This window comes from Bos javanicus, chromosome 9 (assembly GCF_032452875.1).
Source record: "Bos javanicus breed banteng chromosome 9, ARS-OSU_banteng_1.0, whole genome shotgun sequence".
In the NCBI taxonomy this organism is placed as follows: domain Eukaryota; kingdom Metazoa; phylum Chordata; class Mammalia; order Artiodactyla; family Bovidae; genus Bos; species Bos javanicus.
Window position 1 is genome coordinate 54282451 of NC_083876.1, and position 17869 is coordinate 54300319.

At 38.2% G+C, this 17869-nt stretch overlaps 1 protein-coding gene across 2 annotated transcripts in view; it reads right to left on the reverse strand.

Moving 5' to 3' along the window:
• The window catches only part of MANEA (mannosidase endo-alpha), an 81307-nt gene that overhangs the window by 6701 nt on the left and 56737 nt on the right, over positions 1–17869 (reverse strand). The window lies entirely within an intron of this gene.

Genomic DNA, 17869 nt, shown 5'->3' on the forward strand with positions numbered 1-17869 from the left:
GCAGATGGCATAATTTCATTCCTTTTTAATGGCTGAGTGGTATCCCATTGTGTATATGTACCACATCTTCTTTATCCATTCATCTACTGATAAGACATTTAGGTTGCTTCCATGTCTTGGCTATTGGGAACAGTGCTGCTATGAACACAGGGGTGCAAGTATCTTTTTGAATTATAGTTTTGTCTGGATATAAACCCAGGAGTGGAATTGCTAGATAATATAATTATATTCAGTTTTCTGAGGAACCTCTGTAGTGTTTTCCACAGTGGCTGCACCAAGTTACATTCCCACCAAGAGTGTAGCCGGGTTCCTTTTCTCCACACCTTCTCCAGCATTTGCTATTTATAGACTTTTTGATGTTGGTCATTCTGACTTGTGTGAGGTGGCATCTCATTATAGTTTTCATTTATATTTCTCTAATAATTAGTAGGTTGAGCATCTTTTCATTCGGCTACTGTCATCTGTATTTCTTCTTTGGAGAAATGTCTAATTTAGGCCTTCTGCCCATTTTTGGATTGGGTTGCTTGTTTTTCTGTTACTGAATTGTATGAGCCGTTTATGTATTTTGGAAATTATACCCTTGTTGGTTGCATCATTTGCAAACACGTTCTTCCATTCTTTAGGTTTCCTTTGCTATGCAAAAGCTTATAATCTGATTAGGTCTCATTGTTTGTTTTCATTTCTATTGCCTTGAGAGACTGGCCCAAGAAAATACTGGTACAATTTACATCAGAGAATGTTTTCCCTATGTTCTCTTCTAGGAGTTTTATGGTATCATGTCTTAAGTCTTTCAGCCATTTTGAGTTTATTTTTGTGTACGGTATGAGGCTGTATTCTAACTTCATTGATTTTGCAGCTTTACAACTTTACCAGTAACACTTGCTGAAGAGATTTTTCTTTGAATTATCCTTAGTTTCCTTTATTAATGTTTTACAGTTTTCAGGGTATAAGTCTTTCTTGGCAAGGTAAGATGTATACTTACTGAACACAGAGGTTGCTAGAGAATTCTAACAAACAGTAATAATGTTTACTAAGTGCTTTCTCTTTTAAATAATGCTCTAAATATTTTATACTTTTTACCTTCAGTTAATTCTCACAAGTCTATAAGGTAGTTACTATTAGTATCTCCATATGAAGCAAAGATAAGGCAGTTCAATGAGTTGTCACCTAGCCAGCTGGAGGCAATATAAGCAATCTGAATTCAAAGGGCAAATGTTTGATCACTGTGCAGTGGTTCATCCTATATACTTATTCCTTTTAAAGAATAAGAATATATTCTATATTCAGATATATCTTTCTTTAAAAAAAGGCAAAACAAAGTATGATCTAGAAAAACCTGGATTCTTTTTTCATGCGTGAACATTAAGTTTACATTTAAATGCTGCTGCTGCTAAGTCGCTTCAGTGGTGTCTGACTCTGTGCGACCCCATAGACAGCAGCCCACCGGGCACCCCTGTCCCTGGGATTCTCCAGGCAAGAACACTGGAGTGGGTTGCCATTTCCTTCTCCAATGCATGAAAGTGAAAAGTGCAAGTGAAGTCGCTCAGTCGGGTCTGACCCTCAGTGACCCCATGGACTGCAGCCCACCAGGCTCCTCCATCCATGGGATTTTCCAGGCAAGCGTACTGGAGTGCGGTGCCATTGCCTTCTCCAACATTTAAATGCAATCAATAGCAAATGTCTTTAAATGACAGATTCTCCTATACAATTAAAATAGCATTTTACAAAATAATACACATTTAATATGTACTATTCAAATAATTTATAACAAAATTACTTAAAAATCAAAAACATACTATACTGAACAATAATTTTCAGAATACTCATTATTAAATACTCGTTATTGATGTGGTTTATACATCACTACCATGATGATAGAAAGCAGAAACCAAAAATACTTTTAAAGCACTGTACACAGAAAATTCAATTTTTCTAACCAAAAAAAGGTTATATATAAATCAATAAAAACTAATTTTGGCTACCAAAACCATTCTGTAGGTCATTTATTACTAGCGGAATAGACTGTCATTTAAAGGAAAGATCATGTGTACTATCTACTTAAGATTTGCAAAACAACTATGAGAATTTTCATATTTATTACTAATTTTACTGACCATTAAAAATCTTTATGGGAATCTGATAAACTTATTGATAATATTTTAATTTTAGAGTGGTTCCTATGAAGCATGTATGGAATTAGAGACTTATGTGCTACTGCAATATAAAATGTCTTTGTTTTCAATTACCTTAATTAAAGTGAAATGTATTTTGCATTAATCAGTGCTACTAGTTCTCACAGAATTAATTTTAAAGTCAGACAACATTCCAGAGAAGGCAATGGCACCCCACTCCAGTACGCCTAGAAAATCCCATGGACAGAGGAGCCTGGTAGGCTGCAGTCCATGGGGTCGCTGAGTCAGAAACGACTAAGTGACTTCACTTTCACTTTTCACTTTCATGCATTGGAGAAGGAAATGGCAACCCACTCCCGTGTTCTTGCCTGGAGAATCCCAGGGACGGCGGAGCCTGGTGGGCTGCCGTCTATGGGGTCACACAGAGTCAGACACAACTAAAGCGACAGCAGCAGCAGCAGACAACATTCAGTATAACTCATTTCCTACTTTTAATAAAATTTCAGTAATATTATACAAAGAAAGGTTTTAGTAGTAACAAAATATATTCATTTCTGCAGTATACTCTAAGTACTGCTAGGGCAGACTTTGCAGTAGCTCTGATATTTGCTTTTTAACTTCAATTGAAAGAAAATTGACAAGGATATTTGTATTTTCATACTCTTACATAATGTAACCTTGGATAATCTCCCTTTAGATGCAACACTTTCTAAGGAAGTTTCATTTTATATATAAAGGATACCATATTTAAACAAATATCCTACATTAAAATGAATCTGCTTGTAAAGTTGCAAAGTATAAATGGCTTTCTTTCTATAAAATGCAGATCAATACATTTATAGTAATTCAAAAAGCTATTATTGATATATAACACTCATATTATCCTTCATATTTCTAACTCATTAATGGTCATTATATTTCTTTATAGGTTTAATTAATAATGTGATGTATCACCATTTCACTATTCTGTTTGGAAAAAAATCTATTAGACTAATACTACCACTTTAAATATGACAGAATCCTATATATATATATATATAATATATATATATATAATATATATATATATATATAAAATCAGATCTTTGTAATATCTTTAGAAGGGGAAGTAAGAGTCATATAGATGCTTCCTCATTTCATGCTTCCAATTTTAACCATGCACCCAAAGTGAACCTCTTAAGTTAAAACCTGATGATCCTGGAGAGTGGGATTAGAAACGTGATGGCATAAAATGTTCCTATTATTTATTCCCTTTTAAATCAACATATGAGATATTCATGCATGAGCAAAAGTGCCTCTGTGGTGTTTTAGGACCTAGTGTCTTACGCCAAGGAACCCAGGAGTTGTCTCACCCACTGTGAAGATGATAAGAGACAAACTTCTATTTGAGCTGGGAAACAGAGGAGTCAGCCAAACTGCCTAGACTTTTGTTCCTGTCAGGCAAAAACTGGGTCAGTGAAGACCCAGGCAGGTACTCACATATGAGACAGAACCTGCCGAAGTCTAATCCTCCCAAAGAGAGACTTCAGCACATAACTGGAGACCAAAAGTAAGTAAATAAGTAAACAGATAAATGCTAGTTTGGTGGCAGTAGACAAACTTTCTAAGCATCCAGTTCTGCCCAAGGAAACACTGAGAGGGGAAAAGAAAGCTGGTAAGTAAGTGCCTGGCTAAGTGCCTTTCCAGCTGGACTGGAAAGTGGCTGAAAAAATCCATTCTCTCCACCAGTACCTAGAGTACTAAGATATGAAAATTATAACTAGGGGAAGGGAGGATATTAGGAAAGATGCAAATAAGAACTTCACTTGGTGGGAAAGGGATTGTTCTTAGCAGAAGTCCACCTAGGAGCCACCGGGATTACCCTATTGGATCTGCAGGCACCCCCAATGTACCCAGTGCTAAACTCACACTTTACTGCCACTCTATGTTGGCTCCATGTATGGGTTCCCAGTGCCACTGCCAAGAGAAAGCTCCAGTAGAGTGAGGGCGTGCTCAGAATCTACAAACTGGAGGTATAGAAACTTTTTAAAAAGCAAAAGAGAGGGCAGAAGTGTTTAAAAATTCACTCAAAAGAGGAAACAAAGAAGACTAGAGCAGATACAAATTCACAAAAACAAAGTAAAAACTCTAATATCAACACTACAATAACATACCATCTGCTGAAGGCAACAAGAAAAGAGTGAAGGAGGTATCTACTAATTCATATGCAAAAACAAAAGTGCAAATCTAGAACACATAAGAAATATCAAGGAAACATTGCATCACAGAAAAATTATCTATTTCTAGTGGTCAAACTCAGAGGCACAGAATACTGCAAACTATCTGATAGAGTTGAAAACAGATGTTAATCAACAGGTTATAAGAAAACTCAAGACAATTCAATAAAATCATGAATAAAATATGTGAATAAAACAATTCTTTATTAGAGAGACTGAAGTTTTCAAAAGAATCAAACAAAAATTCTAGAACTAGATAGCATGCAGTACAGAGAATATTTAGCAGGGCAGAGAACATGAAGATAGAATGACTGACTTGGAGGAAAATTTTGAAATCACATAAAGGAGAAGAGAGAACTGAAAGAGAAAAAAGAGAAAAGATCAAAGAAAGCCTACATGATCTACAGATATGCATCCATATATCCTGAAAAATGTCAGGATAAATGGGATTCCAGACACAGAAGGCAGGGTCAGGGAGTTAAAGAAATAATAGATGAGAACTTCAAAAATCTGAGGAAAGACTTGGATATACAAGTCCACAAAGCTAGTAGATTATTCTATTCAGCTCAGTCATGTCTGACTCTTTGCGACCCCATGAATAGCAGCACGCCAGGCCTCCCTGTCCATCACCAACTCCCGGAGTTCACTCAGACTCACGTCCATCAAGTCAGTGATGCCATCCAGCCATCTCATCCTCTGTCGTCCCCTTCTCCTCCTGCCCCCAATCCCTCCCAGCATCAGAGTCTTTTCCAATGAGTCAACTCTTCGCATGAGGTGGCCAAAGTATTAGAGTTTCAGCTTCAGCATCAGTCCTTCCAATGAACACCCAGGACTGATCTCCTTTAGGATGGACTGGTTGGATCTCCTTGCAGTCCAAGGGACTCTCAAGAGTCTTCTCCAACACCACAGTTCAAAAGCATCAATTATTATCTCCACACAAAAAGACAGTCTCTAAGATATTAAAAGATAAGCAGTAAAAAAAAAAAGCATGAACCCTACAGTGCACTGCCATTAGGCTATCAGAAGATTTATCTGTAGAAACTCTAGGCCTCAGGGCAGTGGAATGACATATTTGAAGAAATGAAAGATAAAAATGGCCAACCAAGAATACTTTATCGAGCAAAGTTATTCTTCAGCTAGAAAAGATAAGTAAAGGCCCTTCCAGAATAAACAAAATTTGAGGGAGTTCACCACCACTGAATCTGCCTTGCAAGAAATGCTGAAAGGAGTTCTTCAAGCTAAAAAATAACAAAAAATTACACAGTACTCTGGTAAAGATGAGAAATACACAATTAGACTTAAAACATTGTAACTCTGTAGTAGGATGGTGCATTAACATATTATTGTCTGGAAATGTATTAAAGGCCATAGGCATTAGTTTCTGTAGAAATCCCCCAGTCAATAATGTGTTAACTGATTCCCAGGTGGCTCCAGTGGTTAAGAACCCGCCTGCCAATGCTGGAGATGCAAGAGATACAAGTTCAATTCCTGGGTTGGGAAGATCCCTGGAGAAGGAAATGGCAACCCATTCCAGTATTCCTCCCTGGGAAATCCCATGAACAGAGTATTCTGGCAGCCTACAGTCCATGGGGTTAAGAGTTGGACTTAACTGAGATGCCACACAATCACTCAACTATAGTCTAAAGGTTAAATGAAAGTAGGAAAAATAACTACTATAAGTTGTTAATAAATATACAATAAAAGAGGTAAAACTTCTCTGGTGGCTCAGATGGTAAAGCGTCTGCCTACAATGTGGGAGACCTGGTTCAATGTGGTCCACTGGAGAGGGGAATGGCAAACCACTTCAGTATTCTTGCCTGGAGAACCCCATGAACAGTATGAAAATGCAAAATGATAGGATACTGAAAGAGGAACTTCCCAGGTTGGTAGGTGCCCAATATGCTACTGGAGATCAGTGGAGAAATAACTCCAGAAAGAATGATGGGATGGAGCCAAAGCAAAAACTATACCCAGCTGTGGATGTGACTGGTCATAGAAGCAAGGTCCGATACTGTAAAGAGCAATATTGCATAGGAACCTGGAATGTTAGGTCCACGAATCAAGGCAAATTGGAAGTGGTCAAACAGGAGACGGCAAGAGTGAATGTCGACATTCTAGGAATCAGCGAACTAAAATGGACTGAAATGGGTGAGTTGAACTCAGATGACCATTATATCTACTACTGCGGGCAGGAATCCCTTGGAAGAAGTAGAGTAGACATCATGGTCAACAAAAGAGTCCGAAATGCAGTACTTGGATGCAATCTCAAAAACAACAGAATGATCTCTGTTCAAAGGCAAACCATTCAATATCACAGTAATCCAAGTCTATGCCCCAACCAGTAAAGCTGAAGTTGAACGGTTCTATGAAGACCTACAAGACCCTTTAGAACTAACACCCAAAACAGATGTCCTTTTCATTATAGGGGACTGGAATGAAAAAGTAGGAAGTCAAGAAACACCTGGAGTAACAGGCAAATTTGGCCTTGGAATATGGAATGAAGCAGAGCAAAGGCTTAATAGAGTTTTGCCAAGAGAATGCACTGGTCATAGCAAACACCCTCTTCCAACAATGCAAGAGAAGACTCTACACATGGACATCACCAGATGGTCAACACTGAAATCAGACTGATTATATTCTTTGCAGCCAAAGATGGAAAAGCTCTATACAGTCAGCAAAAACAAGACCAGGAGCTGACTGTGGCTCAGATCATGAACTCCTTATTGCCAAAATCAGACTTAAATTAAAGACAGTAGGGAAAACCACTAGACCATTAAAGTATGACTTAAATCAAATCCCATATGACTATACAGTAGAAGTGAGAAATAGATTTAAGGGACTAGATCTGATAGGCAGAGTGCCTGATGAACTATGGATTGAGATTCGTCACACTGTACAGGAGACAGGGATCAAGGCCATCCCCATGGAAAAGAAATGCAAAAAAGCAAAATGGCGGTCTCAGGAGGACTTACAAATAGCTGTGAAAAGAAGGGAAGCAAAAAGCAAAGGAGAAAAGGAAAGATTTAAGCATCTGAATGCAGAGTTCCAAAGAATAGCAAGAAGAGAGAAAGTCTTCCACAGTGATCACTACAAAAAATAGAGGAAAAAGACAGAATGGAAATGACTAGAGATCTCTTCAAGAAAATTAGAGATACTGAGGCAACATTTCATGCAAAGATGGACTCGATAAAGGACAGAAATGGTATGGACCTAACAGAAGCAGAAGATATTAAGAAGAGGTGGCAAGAATACACAGAAGAACTGTACAAAAAAGATCTTCATGACCCAGATAATCACGATGGTGTGATCACTGACCTAGAGCCAGACATCCTGGAATGTGAAGTCAAGTGGGCCTTAGAAAGCATCACTACGAACAAAGCTAGTAGAGGTGATGGAATTCCAGTTGAGCTATTCCAAATTCTGAAAGATGATGCTGTGAAAGTGCTGCACTCAATATGCCAGCAAATTTGGAAAACTCAGCAGTGGCCACAGGACTGGAAAAGGTCAGTTTTCATTCCAATCCCAAAGAAAGGCAATGCCAAAGAATGCTCAAACTACTGCACAATTGCACTCATCTCACATGCTAGTAAAGTAATGCTCAAAATTCTCCAAGCCAGGCTTCAGCAATATGTGAACTGTGAACTTCTAGATGTTCAAGCTGGTTTTAGAAAAGGCAGAAGAACCAGAGGTCAAATTGCCAACATCTGCTGGATCATCAAAAAAGCAAGAGAGTTCCAGGAAAACATCGACTTCTGCTTTATTGACTATGCCAAAGCCTTTGACTGTGTGGATCACAATAAACTGTGGAAAATTCTGAAAGAGATGGGAATACCAGACCACCTGACCTGCCTCTTGAGAAACCTATATGCAGGTCAGGAAGCAACAGTTAGAACTGGACAAGGCACAACAGACTGGTTCCAAATAGGAGAAGAAGTACGTCAAGGCTGTATATTGTCACCCTGCTTATTTAACTTATATGCAGAGTACATCATGAGAAACGCTGGGCTGGAAGAAGCACAAGCTGAAATCAAGACTGCCGGGAGAAATATGAATAACCTCAGGTATGCAGATGACACCATCCTTATGGCAGAAAGTGAAGAGGAACTAAAAAGCCTCCCGATGAAAGTGAAAGAGGGAAGTGAAAAAGTTGGCTTAAGGCTCAACATTCAGAAAACAAAGATCATGGCATCCAGTCCCATCACTTCATGGGAAATAGATGGGGAAACAGTGGAAACAGTGTCAGACTTTATTTTTTGGGGCTCCAAAATCACTGCAGATGGTGACTGCAGCCATGAAATTAAAAGACACTTACTCCTTGGAAGGAAAGTTATGGCCAACCTAGATAGCATATTCAAAAGCAGAGACATTATTTTGCCAACAAAGGTCCGTCTAGTCAAGGCTGTGGTTTTTCCAGTGGTCATGTATGGATGTAAGAGTTGGACTGTGAAGAAAGCTGAGTGCCAAAGAATTGATGCTTTTGAACTGTGGTGTTGGAGAAGACTCTTGAGAGTACCTTGGACTGCAAGGAGATCCAACCAGTCCATCCTAAAGGAGATCAGTCCTGGGTGTTCATTGGAAGGACTGATGCTGAACCTGAAATTCCAATAGTTTGGCCACCTCATGCGAAGAGTTGACTCATTGGAAAAGACTCTGGTGCTGGGAGGGATTAGGGGCAGGAGGAGAAGGGGACAATAGAGGATGAGATGGCTGGATGGCATCAGTGACTCGATGGACATGAGTCTAAGTAAACTCCGGGAGTTGGTGATGGACAGGGAGGCCTGGCGTGCTGCAATTCACGCGGTCGCAAAGAGCTGGACATGATGGAGCTACTCAACTAAACTGAAAAGAGGTATATTGTAACATCAGTATACAAAAGGGAGGAGCAAAATATTGGATAACTTACAAGGTTATAGATAAGTTTCTATAAACCTAAAATGCACTGTTATATCTAAGAGATGTTTTATATAACCTCCCTTGATAACCACAAAGCAAAAATTTAGAGTATATCCACAAGAGGAGGATAAAAGAGCTTATCACCATGAAAAATAACCAATTTACAAATGTAGGCAGAAAGAGATAAGAGAAAAAGAAATAATGACAATACAAAACCAGAATGCAATCAATAAGACTATATATAATAATTACTCTGAATGTAAATATATTGAATTCACCAGTCAAAAGGTACATAGTGACTGGATGGATAAAGAAATACGACCAAACTGTGTGGTGTGTTATCAAGAGACTCAGTTAAGCTTTAAGGATGCACAGAGACTCAAAGTGGAGGGATGAAAAAGACACTACATGCAGGTGAAACTATAGTGGAATATCAATTTCAGAATGTAAATTTAAACAGGACTGAAAAATGACCAAGTAGAAGTTGTTTATGGAAAAGTTTCCATGTGCTGTTACAATTGGGATGTTGTATTTTAAAATTATTTTTTGTGTTTCTTCTGGTTATTTTCCTTCATATCAACATATCTTTACAATTCATTGTACTTATGATTATTGTTAACTTTCTCATTTACAAAATTCAGATAATTTCAGTGATCAAATATTTTTGTTTCTTTACAGTTTTACTGTATAATATTATTGAAATAACTATATCTCTGTTATGTTAGGAAAAATAAAATGGTTCTGCTTCAAGAGGGTGATGAAGGAGATTCTGACTTACCTCCCTCCACAGACAAACCAAATCTACAGCTTCCTCTAGAAAGAACCTGCTGGAGTGACCTCATCACATGTGGTAAATGAGAGGGAAATCAAACCAAAGCAGGTAGGAAAGGCTGAGACAGAATCTCGTCATAAACCCCATCCCCAGTAGTGACATACAATCCAGAGGGAACTCAAAACCCAGAGCTTCTCCCTGAGGAATAAACAGTTTGTATCCCACATCTGGCATACCAATTTCTAAGACCAGCACATGAAAGATGAGTCCCCAAGATATCGGCTTTGACTATCCAAAGGGATGTAGCTCTTAAAGGGCTTGTGTGCAGTCTCATTCAGTCCAGGGACCAGTGCAAAAGCATCCCTATTGAAAAGTCCCCAGATTTTATGTAAAAGAAACCCATTTTCTAATTTTAAAAGCAATGGTCTGAGAGGCAAAGGCCTGCTGGGATATTCTATGTGGAAAGAGGCAGGAGGTCTCTGTCCACCCTCTGCTTACTAAAGCCAGCAGGTGCCATCCTTGAGCTCCACCCGCCTCACTCCAGGTAGTGCGTGGCATTACTGGGGTCTCCCTCTGTCATGCTCCAGAGCACAGTATTTCCAAGAGAGGAGCTTCTACATGCCCTGTGACCTAGATTTTGCAGGTGCCATGAAGGAACACCTGTTGATCACCTGGATCTGGAGGCCAGGGGAGCTTACATTGTGGTCCTATAAGATTGAATATATTCATACTTTTTAAAACCTGCTGCCTGAGGGTCTGACTTTCAATCAGCCACAGTCAACAGAAGGCTTTCAGGTAGCACCTAAAGGATACTGGTCTTGGCATACCTTTAACTATTCAGTTCAGTTCGGTTCAGTCACTCAGTGACTCTTTGTGACCCCATGAATCGCAGCACACCAGGCCTCCATGTCCATCACCAACTCCCAGAGTCCACCCAAACTCATGTGCATCGAATCGGTGATGCCATCCAGCCATCTCATCCTCTGTCGTCTCCTTCTCCTCCTGCCCCCAATCCCTTCCAGCATAAGGGTCTTTTCCAATGAGTCAACTCTTTGCATGAGGTGGCCAAAGTATTGGAGTTTCAGCCCCAGCATCAGTCCTTCCAGTGAACACCCAGGACTGATCTCCTTTAGGATGGACTGGTTGGATCTCCTTGCGGTCCAAGGGACTCATAAGAGTCTTCTCCAGCACCCCAGTTCAAAAGCATCAATTCTTCGGCGCTCAGCTTTTTTCACAGTCCAACTTTCACATCCATACATGACCACTGGAAAAATCATAGCCTTGACTAGATAGACCTTTGTTGGCAAAGTAATATCTCTACTTTTTAATATGCTATCTAGGTTGGTCATAACTTTTCTTCCAAGGAGTAAGTGTCTTTTAATTTCATGGCTGCAATCACCATCTGCAGTGATTTTGGAGCCCCAAAAATAAAGTCTGACACTGTTTCCACTGTTTCCCCATCTATTTCCCATGAAGTGATGAGACCAGATGCCATGATCTTAGTTTTCTGCATGTTGAACTTTAAGCCAACTTTTTCGCTCTCCTCTTTCACTTTCATCAACTATTAGGAGCTATTAAAAACAAAATAGGCTGCTTAAACAACCACAAAGGTTTGAGACAGTTAAGGAAGTATTAAATGATACGATTCATCTTATATACAAGGTCAGTGCTTCAAGACAGAGAAAGGTGAGTGTGTTATTAAATGCACAGAAACTAATACAGAGAGTCAAGCAAAATGAAGAACTGTATTTGGAGGAATATGCTCCAAATGAAAGAACATTAAGATAAAACCTCAGAAAAATAAAACAAACTTTAAAGAGCCCGAGATAAGTAAGTAACCTGATAAGAGCTGAAAGTAATGGTAATAAAAATGCTAACCAAATTCAAGGGGAGAAGAAAGGTTGAACACAGTGAAAATGCAACAAAGAGAAAATATTAGAGGTCACAGCGCTGAAGAATATAATAGCTGTACTGATAAACACACTAGAGAGGTTCAACAGCAGACTAGAAGCAGAAAAAAAGGGCAAGAGGCTCTTACCCAATCTGAGCAGCACAAAGCATGACAAACAGGGAAGACAAATTAAGGGACTTCTGGGACACTTACCATGTGAATGCTTACTTGATGTTATCCTATAAAGAGTGGAAAGAGAGAAAGGCACAGAAAACTTATTGGGAGAGGGGGTAACTGAAAAAACCCCTAACCCAAGGAAGAAAATACATCCAGGTCAAAGAAGCCCAAGAATGCCAAATCCAATGAGCCCAAAGAAAACCACACCAGGACATATTATAATTAAAAGGTCAAGAATCCACGCACATACAGTCAAGTAATCTATAACAAAGGAGCCAAAAACATACAATGGGTAAAGGACAGTCTTCAATAAACGGTATTATAAAATAGTGTCAGAAATACTGTGCTCTGGGTCATGACAGAGGGAGACCCCAGTGATGCCGCCCACTTCCTGGAATGAGGTAGGTGTGGAGCGCAAGGATGGCACCTGCCCTGCTGGTTTTAGTACGTAGAGGGTGAACAGAGACCTCCTGGCTCTTTCCCCACAGAATATCCTAGCAGGCCTTTGCCTCTCAGACCAATGCTTTTAAAATTAGCAAATGGGTTTCTTTTATGTAAAATCTGGGTGCTTTTCAAAGGGCTGGACAGAATACACAAGAATGAAACTACATCACTCAAACACAACTAAGAAAACAAAAGACAAAAAAAATCAGAAGTGAAAGAGAATAAATTATAACTGACAGTACAGAAATACATGTGAAAAGAGACTACCAGGAATAATTATAAGCCAGAAAAATCAGATAACCTAGAAGAAGTGTACACTTTCCTAGAATCATTCCTAGACTGAACCAGGAAATGACCATAATATTTAAGGAGACTGAGTTCATGAACTGGAAGAGTTAATACTGTTAAAATGTCAATACTGCCCCAAACTAATTACAGATTCAACACAAATTGCATCAGAATACAATGTCATTTTTCACAAAAATAGAAAAAATAATCCTCAGACTTGTATAGAACCACAAAAGACCCTGAATAGCCAATCTTGAGACAAAAGAACAAAGTCAAAAAGGGATTAATCTCCAAAATACACAAACAGCTCATGCAACTCAATATAAAAAAACCCAACTGAAATAATGGGTAGAAGATTTAAACAGATGTATCTCCAAGAAGGCATACAGATGGCCAAAACACACATGAAAAGATGTTCAACATTGCTAACTGAGAGAAATGCAAGCCACAACTACAAGGAAGTATCACATCACATTGCTTAGAATGGCCATCATCAAAAAATCTATACAAAATAAATTCTGGAGAGGGTGTAGGGGAAAAAGAACCCTCCTACACTATTGAGGGGAAAGTAAATTGGTACGGCCACTACAGAGCACAGTATGGAGGTTCCCTAAAAAGTTAAAAACAGAGCTACCATATGACCCAGTAATCCCACTTTTAGACATATACTGTAGGAAAATCATCATTTGAAAAGACACATGCACCCCAATGTTCACTGCAGCTCTGCTAACAATAGTCAGGATACGCAAGCCACCTAAATGTCCATCAACAGAGGAATGGATAAAGATGTGGTGCATATTAATATATACAATGGTATATTACTCAACCATAAAAAACAAAACAAAGCAAAATAATGCCATTTGCAGCAACATGGATGGACCAAGAGATTGTCATACTGAGTGTAGTAAGTCAGAAATACTAATAGACAAATATATGATGTCATTTATATGTGTAATCTGAAAAAAAAGTACAGGAGAACTTATTTACAAAACAGAATCACAGATGTAGAAAGCTAACATGGTTACATGGTATATGAGGGGGAGGGATAAATTGGGAGACTAAGAATCAGACACGACTGAGTGACTTCACTTTCACTTTTCACTTTCATGCACTGGAGAAGGAAATGGCAACCCATTCCAGTGTCCTTGCCTGGAGAATCCCAGGGATGGGGGAGCCTGGTGGGCTGCCATCTATGGGGTCGCACAGAGTCGGACATGGCTGAAGTGACTTAGCAGCAGCAGCAGCAGCAGCAGGATTGGCATACACAAACTACTATATATAAAACAGAAAGGTGGTAAGAACCTACTGTTTAGCACAGGGAACTCTCATTTAATACTCTGTAATGACCTATATGGGAAAAGAACCTAAAAAAAGAGTGGACATGTGTACACCTGAAACTAACACAGCAGTATAAATCAACTATACTCCAATGAAAATTTAAGAGTTATCAATGAAAAAATGAATAAATAAAATGTGTGCACACACACACCATGAAAATATATTCAGTCATGAGAAAAAAGGAAACGCTGTCATTTGTTTACAACGTGGATGAACATTAATATCATGATGTGAGACAGACCCAACAATGAAAGACAAGTATTTTATGTATCTCTTATAGTGGAATCCAAAATAAAATGAACTTGAAAACTCAGAGAGGAATGGTGGTTACCAGAGGCTGGGAGGTGGGGGAATGAAATAGATGGTGTTTAAGAATATATTTGGGCTTCCCTGATAGCTCAGTTGGTAAAGAATTCACCTGCAATGCAGGAGACCCTGGTTCAATTCCTGGGTTGGGAAGATCTGCTGGAGAAGGGATAGGCTACCCACTCTAGTATTCTTGGGATTCCCTTGTGGCTCAGCTGGTATAAAGAATCTGCCTGCAATGCAGGAGACCTGGGTTCAATCCCTGGGTTGGGAAGATCCCCTGGAGAAGCGAAAGGCTACCCACTCCAGTATTCTGGCCTAGAGAATTACCTGGACTGTACAGTACATGGGGTCACAAAGAGTCGGAGACAAATGAGCAACTTTCACTTTTCACTTTCACTAAGAATATATACTTGCAGCCAGTAGATAATTAAGTTATGGAGATCTAATCTAACCATAATTATAAACAACAAAACTGTATTACAGCAAACTTGCTAAGAAACTAGATCTTAACTGTTATCATGAGAAGAAATGATAATTGTGTGTCATGATAGAGAGGTATTAGCTATCAATGACAGTGATATTACAATAGAAATAAATGTTATAATTTTAAACTTACACAATTTTATGTCAATTATACCTCAGTAAAATTAAAAAAAAAAAAAAGCAAAAATCTGATATGCTTTTCTGCTTCTCAAAGTCCTCTAAACCTGCTTCACTCCTGCACACCCTCCATCCCCCAATGCAGTTAGAACGAGGCAGATCTTCCTACTCTTACGTGCTGCCATCGTACTCCTCCTCTAATTACTTGTGTTTGTCTCTGACCACCAAGAGATTGCAAGGTCTCAAGTACAAGGAGAATACCTTTCTTAGTACTACCAGCATCTCCAACAGTACCTGCCACATAGCAGACCCTGAATGATTTCCATGAAACAGACAACCATCAAATTAAATTCTAGGTATGCCATTTACATACCCCATTTAGGTAACATTCATCAAGTTTTCACCATAAATTCACTTTATTATATAAAGAGCAATAAGGTAAAAAAAAAAAAAAACAAGGTCATAAACAGTAAAATGTTTTCCAAATGAAACTGAAAAATCTTTTAGAAAAGAACCATAGATGTAATACTCATAATTTTAAGTTTCACATGGTCAAAAATCTGCAGAAGCCTGAGTAGCAGACATTATGATGACTCTCGAGCAATAGGTCAAATAAATAATGGATGGTGATAAGTCAATAGTGTAAGAAATATGATTTATATATAAAGTAGAAAAAACTTGCTCTTTTAAAATATGATTTTATTTAAAAAAAAACTTGCTCTTTTAAAATAAATTTATTTAAATGCGAGAACATCACCAGTGGCTGAGTTAGTTCTTTCCCCTATAATTCTGATTTTCTTTTACCTAGTTGGATAATTTAATTCAGTCAGGTTTAAGGTAATGATGTTTTATAGTAATAACAACCCACAATCTGAGTGTCTTCAAAGACAAACATTTGTTTACTACACATAGGTCTATGCACTGGCTATGCTGGTTTTGTTCCAGACTATGGATCAAGTTCAGTTTTGCTCCATGTCTGTCATTCTGGGTCCCAGACAGAAGGAGCATGTGGGGCATGCTGCTCGCATGGAAGAGGAACACAACCATGGAAACACATACTACTACTGCTCAGACATGGTATACATGACTTTTTTAACATCTCATTAGTCAAAGCAAGCCATCAGGCCAAGCCCAACATCAATGGGATGAGAGGTATATTTGCTCTTCCCATAGAAAAGAAGGAAAACAGGAATAGTTGTTGAAAATCTATCAAAACTATCTATTGTGCTTCATCAAAAGATTATTTCACTGCTGCGTTATTAATGATACAGTGGTAAATACCCAGCTGTGAAATTTATAGTCTCTGCAAAACCAGACTACTCAATGACAGTTAAAACTGCTATAATACTTGTTCTAGTGAATATGCAGGCAAGTATATAAAACAGCAGATCTCTAAATCTTTTTGAAAAATCATGATTTACATTTCAGTATTGAGCGACTTTCACTTTTACTCAATTACTCTTCCAAAAGAAATTAGTGTACATTTGCAAAATATAATGTAGAATAACATTTTTACTATTGTCAAACATTTTCATTTTTCTTATGACTTAAAAGGCACTCACTAAATGACTTCCAGTTGAAGTTAATAAATCAAAATTGCAATCACAATGTATTTAGAGATGAATATTAAAGCATTATGTAATCAAAACTACTGAGCTATGACAAAAGCTTAACTGTGAGGCTAATTCCTTAAAAACTCTCTATTCCTAAACAAACAAAGGATGAAAATAAAAACACTTTCATCTCAAAAAATAGAGTAAAACAAACTCAAGCAAAGAATGAGAAGCACATTAATCAAGAATGAAGTAGATGATATAATCATTAGAATATTTTAAAAGTAAAATCATTGATAAATTGAAGGGTCATTTTGGGGGGGAAAGGGTGAAGTAAATCTATACTAATCAAATTGGGGGAAAGGGCAGATTATTTCCTTAAAGATTAGCAGGCAAAAAGTGTTAATAATGAACCCATTTATTTTACATTTAAGGTTTCAGGTGTGAACAGTTATGTGAATTTAGATCCAAGTTTATCAGCACAGAACTCATAATACTATAATTCTTCTATTTGTATCATATTGCCTTAGAAGTTTCAGTTATTCTAGTAAATTATTATCATTAATTAAACATTAACTTTCCCTCCTATTTGGAAGCAAAGCTTTTCACTCTTTACAGAAACAAAATTTTACTACAAACAAAATTTTCATCAAATTATAAAAAATGTTGATGGTGAACGTCAACACAACAGAAATCACACAAAAGTATAATAAATAAAACCATCTTATCACTTCATCCTGTCATTCTACAAATGAAGCAGATAAGCCAAAAAGATGAAGTAAGTAATTGAAGATTCCAGAGTACTCAGCTGGGACAAGAACTCCAGTCTCGTGATTCCTAGTCTATTTTTTGGTACTGGATAGAGTTCATCACCAGACACAAGGCCAAGAAATGTTTCTAAAATTTTTGCAAATTATTACCCTGACTGGTTCCACATTTTTCTGATCATGACATACACAATCTGAAGCACAGAGAAATTAAGTATGCTGGTGACCACACCTCTTGGCCACATTCTCCTTCTGCACAGAGGCTTTAAATAGAACTAGTCAGCTATCTCAGAGAAGGCGATGGCACCCTACTCCAGTACTCTTGCCAGCTATCTTCATGCATCAGAACATTTCACTTTACCTTTAAGAATGTCCTGAAAGTACTAAAATTGCCAGCTCTCTTGAATTGTGGCGGCTTCTTACTTCCCATCTCCCAGGATAACAGTAGAGCCTGGACAAAAAAAGTGGCCTTTGGATCTGTTTTATGGA